This window comes from Xiphophorus maculatus, chromosome 4, assembly GCF_002775205.1.
Source record: "Xiphophorus maculatus strain JP 163 A chromosome 4, X_maculatus-5.0-male, whole genome shotgun sequence".
Taxonomy (NCBI): Eukaryota; Metazoa; Chordata; class Actinopteri; order Cyprinodontiformes; family Poeciliidae; genus Xiphophorus; species Xiphophorus maculatus.
Window position 1 is genome coordinate 17,734,523 of NC_036446.1, and position 10,227 is coordinate 17,744,749.

The following is a 10,227-nucleotide window of genomic DNA, read 5'->3' on the forward strand; positions in this document are numbered from 1 at the left end:
CTCCACCTCTGACTGGTTAAAAATGTTTTGTAGTGCTACAGTCACATTCTGGAATTTATTTTACATGATTTTCACTCTGAAAACCTCTCAATATGTTTAAATTAAAACAATTCTGCAAAGAGTTGCCAAAAACTCCTCCACAGGGAAACTAAAGAGTCATGACCATGTATTCAACTGGTCATTAGTTTTAGGTGGCACCTTTTCACATAGAATCAAGATGTTTTGGATAAATATTTTTTAATTTAATATTCCTGAGAAAGAGCATGCAAACTGATACAAGATATGAGAGAAATGCTGTTTTTCTTCACTGCACCAGGGAAGTTCAGTATGCATAGATACTTTTTGTTGTTGTTATACTCTCTGTGTTCTCATAACTACACCATCAAACCTATAGCTCTTGAAATGCATTGTTCTACTTTACATTTACCAATGTCATGAGAGAAAGCATGGACATCATAGTAGCTATGCTTGTTCAGTTTTAATCAGACTATAGATAAAAAAGTAAAAATATTATCTTAACCAGAACACAAGTGTCTTGATTCCTTGTTTCTCTTCAATATTAGTTATCACTAATGACAATCACCAAGACCCTGTTGCCTAAGAGTTTCTTTTTTTGAGACATTCATTAAAGAAAAGCATGTTAATGTCCAAAAGGTTGTCAATATACTGTACTTGTAAGAGTTTCTCCACAAGAGGTCACTATGATCAAAGAGGACTACGAGGTAGCCCCTGATCAAGTCATTGTGAAAAATGCCTCTGATGGTATCAATGTAGAAGAATGAGTGGCTGTTTTATCTTTTTTCATAATGGGAAACACAACTTAAGAAGAATTCTATTAAAGAGCAGAATAGTAAAACAGGAGATTCAGCCTAATAAATAAACCAGAAATCGAAACACAAAATAACCTTTTAAACCTGCAAATTAAAAATGTTCCTTTGTGATTCAAGAGACACAGTTTATTTCTGATTATACTGTAAGGTTTTTATTGGTTTAAAACATATTCATGCAGAAAAAGCACACCCCTCCATTTACTGTTTTCTAAGTTTATATCAAATCAGAAGCATTAGTCCCGTTTCCTATAAAGCACGCAATCTTAACAGGTGCTAAAATGCACAGACATGCTGGTTATGTGTTTCTAAATGTGATTTGAATACATTTCATTTGTCCTTTTAATTATACAGCATTTTACCCAAAACACAAGAAAACCATAACTAATTCAAATTAATGCACCATGCATGTATAAATATTTGGACTACTTAATCTCACAGAAGTGCTCCAGAAGTAATTTCCCTGTCATAATGAAGACTAAGCAGGATGTATGCAGATTTCTCTTCTGCGATAAAATCAACACTACAATTATGGAAGTGCTTTACTACATACACACATTTTCTAATAAAATAATATGCTTTGATACATTTTAGGAAGAGAACCTAAACATGAATTGCATTAAATGAACTAGGAAACAGTTTCCTCTCATTCTTTGATTATTTCAAATGTGACATAAGAAAGGCGGTGCAAATTATTTTAATGTGTATTGGAACAAAAACGTTCCTGAAAGATTTCTTAACAGAAAAGATCATGTTGGTTTGTTCTCTTGTTTTTAATTAACTAATAGCTTTGGCATTATGTCTGTTTTATATTTGTTTATGGAAACATCTTGATGGAACACAGTCATTTGATAGTTCATATTATATCATAATACTAGCTATAGAAAATGTTTTCATCCAATTCTTGTCATTGTCAGCATACAGCATATTCACTGCTTTGTGTCCCTTTACTGTATTTGTACTGATGTTCAGCAACAGTGACTCCTCTTGATCCCTTTTTCACAGATGCACTGCTACCTATTATTCTGACTACATTTGAAAGTATCAATATCATGTGTAAATTACCCCACAGGTGCTTTTCTGCAAATGAAATCATGCGGGGTCAAACCTATTACCTTGTTTTTAACACAGCATGAGTGAACTGACGCCTTGACTTTAATGGATGCATAAACAGTAGATTAGTTTGGCTTTGGATCAGTTGTTCAGCGGAATCTGGTAGACCTTATGATTTTCTTTTCAGTTAAAAAAATATACTTGGCTAAAATTGATTTAGATTCTTTTCACCTACCCACACTTGCTGCCTTTTTCAATTTAATGCAGCACTTTTATAAATTGAGAAACAACATTTCGTTATGAGAAAATTGTAATATCTTAATGCAAACACTTTTAATGTGTGCCAACTGAGTCCTGTGATGAATTATCTTATTTCCTTTTGCTTCTTAAGATTATAAAAATTCTGAAGAAATTTAAATGGGGCCTGCCAAAGTGTGCCTGTCGGTTGGAACCCAGCTTTCTGATGCTAAAAATTAGCATCAATGCTAATGCAAGCTACAACATACTCAATAGCATGTGGAAAGTCAAAGCATGCTGAGTATTATGCACTTACTCCATTGAGTATGTTAAATTAGTGTATAAGCTAAAATTAGCCAAAATGCTAATGTTAGCCTAAATGCTGCAAGAAATGTGGGGTATCACTAGCATGTTGCCTTGGCTAATAGATAAAAAAGATAGCTAAAAAGCTTATTTTAGGGAAAAGGTTAGTGCTAGTGGGGGGCAGTGCACTGCTAATGTTTGTGCTAATTTTAATGCACTACCTTCTGATTTTTGCTATTGCAAAAGCAAAAATCAGATGTTTACTTCGTGGCATTTCGTTATCAGAAAATGCGCTCATCTCATAGCAACAGACGAAAACAAATATTATTGTTAAAAAAACATAAGATTTCTTCTGCTCTTTTGAAATACTAGGTATCTTAAGTTGCGTGTAGTGACCCAATTCCAATTTTTTGTCAAACCGGATGTTTTTGCCATTCACACTTTCCAATACATGCGACTTGCATGTGTTCTCCAGTGTGAACAGGCAAACGACCTGAAAGTGTCCCGCATGCGCAGTAGAGGGCGCAATAACGTCAGCGATGTCAGTGGTTTTGTCAACTACCATAAAAAGAAGTGCTCAGTGTTTGTGAAAGTAAATATGGATGTTAACGGTGAAGCACAGCTTACACATTTGAAGTTGTTGTCTGACCAGAGCCAGCATATTAACTTAACCCTCATTATAGTCCGTCATAATTGTTTTTTCTAACAGCTTGCAGGTATCAGGACACAGAATAGTGACATTTGTCGAGTGTCTGTGGCGTTCAGGTCAGATGAATGCAACCTGGACTTTTGGTCACATTCGAATCGGATGCCCAAGTGACCCGGGTAGCATTCGAAAAAAATCCAACCACTGTTGATCAGACGGTCATGAAAAGATTAGATACAGGTCGCATTACGTCAAAAAAATCGGAATTGGATCACTTCAGGTTGAAGTGTGATCGCAGCCTTATACTACTTATTACTTAACAAGAATTGTGCAGTTGGTGAATTTGACAGAAAAGTCATTGGTGGTAAATATATTATAAAACAGACATTCAACACAAAAGTAAATATCTGATTTATACTTTGTGGAAGTTTGTTTTCAGAAAAAAACGCTCATCTCTTAACACCAAATTAATTACAAGTAACACTAGAACATTTTTTACGCAATTAAACAGGGCCTGTTAAATGTTCCTTGTCGGTTAGACCCAAATCATGGTTCTAATGCTAAAAATGAGCAACAATGCTAAGCTTAGCTAACTTGTACTCAATACTGTGTGGAGAATTACAACCATGTGAAAAACAAGGATTTATTCCATTCAGTATACTAAAATTAGTGTATAATTTAAATTATAATTAAAATGTTAGCCTAAATGCTGTCAGTGGCATTGGGGTATAACTAGCATGTTGTCTTACTTTGACTTGCTCTGTTCAGTATACTAAACATAGTTAATAAAAAGAAATAACTAAAATGGTTATTATAGGGAAAAAGCTAATGAGAGAAAAGGCATTTCAATGCTCTCCTATACATTGCTATGGCAGGCCCCAATTAAAACTTTATGTAGTTTGACTAGAAGTAGGTTTTTAACATTAATTAAGCAAATCAATCTCCAGCATTTACAAGGTTCGAAACCAAGTTGCCTAGCCACTAATGTTTCAGTAAAAAACCCTGAAGTGACAGAGCAGAATTTTTTAACATATGAATCATTGCCAGTGAAAGCATGGAGCAGAGTACGTTGAACATGATCACTGGTGCTATTAATTTTCACTGAAACAGAGAGGGGCTAGCACCATAACTTACTAACTCAGATGCAAGTTTTGCAAAAGATGACAGATGCGTTGTTGCAGGAAATGATCTACAGAGATTGTCCAGCCATGCACAGGGAAGACAGTGATGAAAAAGTAGTAGTGACATAATCAATCAATCAAGGTCTGTTTTATAGCACATCTAAAACTATTTTTCACCAAAGGCTTTTATAAAGAGGGAACTGTAATACTATAAAACTAGTAAAATACAATACAAAGTCATGGAAATTGAATAAGATAAACAAAAAATAAAATAAAAGGAAAATTAAGATCCCCTGCTCAGTTAGTTGTATAGTAAGAAAAAATGGCAGGTTGTTCCACAGTTGGGGCATCTACAGTAGGAATGCCCTGTTACCTGTAGCTTTAGGAGTGTTTAAGAGTAGCTGTTTTGTGGATCTCAAGAGAGAAAATTTATCCAAAACTCACAAGGTCTAAGAATCTTATCCAGACAACTGAGTATGTAAGAAATTCAATCCAAAATCCAACGAGAGAAAAAGACAACAAATGAATCTTTAAACTTGAGGCAGAATCCTGGAGCAAAGTCATGAGTAAGATAATCTGGTCAAAAAAAAAAAAAACAAGAAAAAAAGAAAAGATCATCTGGTCAGAAAAAAAACACGTTTCCAAAAATCAGACGATGCAATAAAGCCAGGTTCCTTAAAAAATACCAAGCATTTCCAGTGACAGAACATAGCTATAAATACAATATTTGTGCAATATTATAATATCCAATATTTAGGATATTATTTGATATCCTAGTATTATGTAAGAAAAGCTAATAATTTATGATGCCCTTCATCTTAAAGGTTTTCTTCCTGTTGGCTTGAAAAAATGTAAATAGACATATCTTTCTGCAGGAGCAAATTAATAAAGCCATTTTTGTTGCATGTTCTATGTGTTAAAGGTTGTTTTACTTTGACATTTATGAATAAGCAACCAGACAAGACTAAAAGTAGCTCTGAGTAAGAGGAAGCAGCTCTGGAAAAGACAAAAAATATATTTTAATTGACTCCACACAATCCACCATAATACATGTAATCAATGCTATTGCTACAAGTAGGTTTTTGTAACGCTTTCCAAATTTTACCCCATTATCAATTTTTTTTTATATGTGTTTTATTTGATAGAGCAACAGCAAAGTAGTGTACAATTAGGAAGTGGCAAATAATATTGGAAAATAGTGGCATGCATCACCCTTTACTCTGACATTACAAGATAAAATGTCCTTGTGTTTATATCACATCTTCTCTGTCCTTCTTGACATGGGATTAATTTCTACCCAGTTGCAGTTTGACAGCATCATCTAGATTACTCCACATTGTTGGGTGTTTGAATGTCAGCATCCACATTTACCTGAGTTGCATGAATACTTCATTACTCTGCAGATGGTCTGAGGCCCACACGGATACCTTCATGTCTCTCATATATGTATACTGTTTTTTTTTGCTTACTCATGCTGTCTTAATGTGCTTTACCACCTCAATGAACATAACTTTGCACATCACTACATTTGTTCGCAACTAAATACCCAAAATGGTAGTACCTTTTCTGCTGTTTGGCTAAAAAATGAGGGGAACTGGCAGGCCTTAACATCACTAATGAGTTCATTAGCCACTTGTCTCATTAGTTAATAACTTGTCACAACAGACAGCCTTTGGATAGGTTACCAAGTTAACATCCACTGGACTATGCTTAGGAAGACAGTCCTAAAAGTATATATAGAAAATATATAGAATAATATAGAGGAGTGAGCTGGCGACATGGCTGGGATGTACGCTGCCTCTCCCCCAATATCTACTGGAAATAGGCACCACCTCACCTGGTGGTGACCCTATACAGACAAGCTGATTGATTGATGAATGGATGGCAAAAAAGTTGTCACTCATAACGTTTTTCTGACTTATTGGCGATTAGAGCGCTGGTAAGGTCGATTATGGGTTCAATTCCTAAAATAAATAAAAATCTTTTGCCAGTTTATGCTGTCTGCATATTTAATAGAGTTTACAAGTAGGTCATTGTGAAAGTGCTTCTTCAGACACATACTGAAGGATACTTGCATGTTGCCTTAAGCTGGTAGGTTTGAATAAATTTTATTTTAAAGTCAGACAGTAGCAAATGAGGCGAGTTGGACTGAACCTATTCAGAGGTGAAAGAAAGTTTGACTATAATCTAGTAAATCTTTTTTTTATACTGTATATCTTTTGGCTAACTTGTCTTGCTTAATCCTCCAATGTTTATTTTGGGTGGTTACATAACTATAGTTTTACATTCAGAAATGAAATATTCCACAAAACCAAAATCTAGGGACTGGAGTGGCTATTGTGTATCGTTTTTTTATTGGATAAGAGCATACTGTTTGTTACTGTTTGTTTTTAAGTCTCTGACATGTCTCCTGAAGAATCCACCTGACCCATTTCTAAAGGCTTTGCCCTTCTTTCTCCATATAAGCAAGGTCTCTGTGGACCAAGAGTTGTTTTATTTCATCTGATTAAAGAATATGTTTCCGGTATGCATAATTGTTCTGCAGGCTGTCCATAGCATACTATGTTTACATACAGTATACCAGGCTTGAGGGTATGTTTTCTGCAAAATTCAAGTCAGCTTGCAGGGCATTTCTCTGACAGGCTGTAGCGATTGTCTTCCAGACTATAATTGATGGCTTGGTCAAGTCATTTATTGGTGGTCCCTAGGGACTTCCTGCCTAGTTTTATATCCAAAACCTCTGCCCCGCTTGATCTTTACTGTGTTGCTCTGTTTGAATTTCTTTTTTCAGTTCTTGAGACCTATGAATGCTGTGATAACATATCATGATAAAAAATATGTTTATTCAATTATAACAAATAATGAGGCTTTTCTGTATTTTCATATGTAAAAATATAATTTGGTAAAATCTGTAAAAATATTTGAACTACAATTCCTGTTTTTCACAGTTTTTTGGGGTTGCGATGGGGGGTGCCATCCTCTGTTTACTCTCCAAAACTAAGCAAGGCTGAAAGCAGATTCAGCTGCTGTGTTATTCATCATTTGGAGCCCTGAGCTTTTGATCATTTGAACTTTTATGAATTTTAAAGTGCACACAGTTGATACTGTCAGTGTATTTTCTGCTTAGGTAAACAAGGTAGCTTTCCTAATGGTTTATGGGTCATGGATTAGAGTTATGTTGTTGGTTTAAAAGATAAACACATTCCCAATTTCTTTCCAAGCAGGAGATTTCTTTCAAGCAGATTAATATTTAATGTAGGGTAAAGCTATTTTAATGACTTTGTGTGCAGGACAGTCAAAGACATGCTGCACCAGGAGGGCCTTCGGAAAGCTTCTGGTGCTGTGAAAAAAAAAAATCAACCTGTGAATACTAAAATGGACAATAAGATAAAGAACATTTCTTTTCAAAGTTTGGGTGGGAAAAGTGAAATTAAACTGCATGTGATCAAATATTTACCTTTTCATATTTTCTGCATATCTTTATTTCCAGAACTGTTTTATTGAACCCATAGCTTTTTATGAAGTGGCAGTTTTCATGTTCTGTTTCTCTGTCACTTCCCTCAGCCGTCATGAGATGAAGCAAGTGAAGAACAGTTGAGGAATGAGCAGCAGCTTTGCAGTGGTTCCCCATAATGCATTAGGTTTTTTCCAGAGTGGTGCACCAGGCAACTATAGTGGCTTTTGACTTTAAAAAAGAAAACAGAAGTACCACAGGGACCAAAGTCTTAAAAGTCACCTTGAAAATAAAAACCTAGGGAGAAACAATCACTTGCAGTTTATTTCTCTTCCCAAATAGGTCTACTGTTATTTAAAATTGACTCCTATGTGGAAGAGTTTTATGATTAACATCTACTGATGGTGTCTGATGGTTTGTCAACTAACATTATTGCTAGAAAAAAGATGCATAAAACCACAAAGGAAAAACTATTGAGCTGAAAAAGAATGCAAGTTAAATGGCTGCTTGTTAACCTGAACTTCTTTTCAGTGTAAGTTATGGTTTTGCCTTTTAACTGCGACGTAGCTTGGTTTTATACTGTATGGTCGTTCTCTGAAGCAGTGGACCCCTTGTTCTGCAACAATGCAGACCGGTTACAGTCTTTGTGTGTTGTGGTGCTACAGAATAATAGACTCCTTGCAGCTTACAGTTTTCTATTTATTTTTTAAGGATTTTTTACATAAACTTGCCAATTTTCTTTCATGTTACACTTATTTTCAACTTGTTCATGTTTCAGTAAAGACGTGTAAATGTCCTTTGATTAAATCTTAATAATTTACACCATTTTCATTCTCTTAAATCTTTTCAAGATTACTAAAAATGCAGCTAATATTCACAATAATTACTTGACAATTTTTTTGTTTCAGTTTGGCCAATCCATTTAAATAGTCCAGCTTTCATTTCTGTGTATAATGGGAAGTGGTTTAGGGGAGAAAAGCTGGAAGATCAACTCTGAACAAAAGAATCCCTGAATGCAATTAAACAAGAGAATTAAAAGGCTCTACTGAGAGAAAGTAACGTCCTGTCTCAGCACATCCTTTCATTCATGAAAAAAAAAGACCCTTTATGTAATGATAAAAGAAAAACCTTTTATTATGCACTAGAAGTTACTGCAGACCACGGATGAAAAAAAGTTTCATACCTATTTTTCATCTGATGTGCTTGGAAATGATGGTATTCAGAGCAACTTTAATGTTTATGTATTGAACGTTTTTATTTCCTTATTGAAAGTCCAAAGTTTATTACCTATCACTGTTGATCCAGATCATTTGACAGTGTTTTATATTACTTTTATTTTGTTACCTTAATATAATGGAGTCCACCACATTACTGTAAGCGCAGCAAAGACAAAGTTACATGCTGCTTTCAATTTCATTAATATTATGATGGACGGATGGATGGACGGACGGACGGACGGACAAACATGTTAAACTATGGGGGCATGTGAATTTCACATGTATTTCATGGTCCCTTGTTGGTTACTTGGCGCTCAAACCGATCACAATAATACACTGTGACAACTGGATTTTTTTCTTCTTCCAGAAATTGAATGTAAATGCATCTAATTATTTTTTGGTGATTTAAGGAAAACCATTTGGAAAGCCATTGGCAATGTAATGAAATGATTAACCTCTCAGACTTGCAGAGTAAAGAGGAGGTATTTAGATGGGAACGATGAGGAAAATAGCTTGAAATTATCTAGTTTCCAAATATAGAAAAGAAGCTGGAAGACGACAAGTGTAAACAGGTTGTAAATTGGCACAGCAATTAGGCTCTGAAACTATGTAAGGTGGCAAACTTGCTGACACTGCTCATTAGTTTTTCTAGATAAAATTCAATGTGAAGCTCTTTGCATACAGCTCTTTATTTCCTCCAACAGCTGTGGCAGTGACACATAATTGTTGGGTTAAGTATGAAAATACATTTTATTGTTAAAAACTAAACCTTAAAAAAAAGACATTTGATATTTCAGGCAACAAAACAACAACCTAATCCTCAAAAGATTTTAGTGAGAAGAATAAAAAAGAGCCCCACGTCATTAGACTTTTTTGTAAAAATCTTTGGAAATCCCTGCAGCCTATCATCATTAATTCATCTTACTGTCTTTCTCATTTAGCAGATGACACATTTCAAGCAGAGTAGCAGATGTACTGGCTGATTAATATGATTTGTGAAGCAGAAGCATTCCATGCTTTCAACGTCACACCGCGGAGGGATAGTTGGTGTTTTTGGTGTCTGAGGCAGATGTTTGCAGGGGGAAAAATAGGATGGATTAACTTTTAAGTGATCTCCTATGGCTTTTGGTAAATTAAAAATAATGTTTATTTAATTTGGGAAGTTTGTTTCATTGTGAGTGCAAATGGTCTTTTAAATTGAATCTGACAGTAGGACAAGTTCAATCCAGCAGCATGAAAATTAATTTAAAAAACATGAGTTACATCATTGTAACAGCAAGAACTAATACTGTATTTATATTAAAAATATTTGCATCGATTTAAATGAACCAAAAAATGATTATTGACTTTGATAAAGATCCTTTTGTAA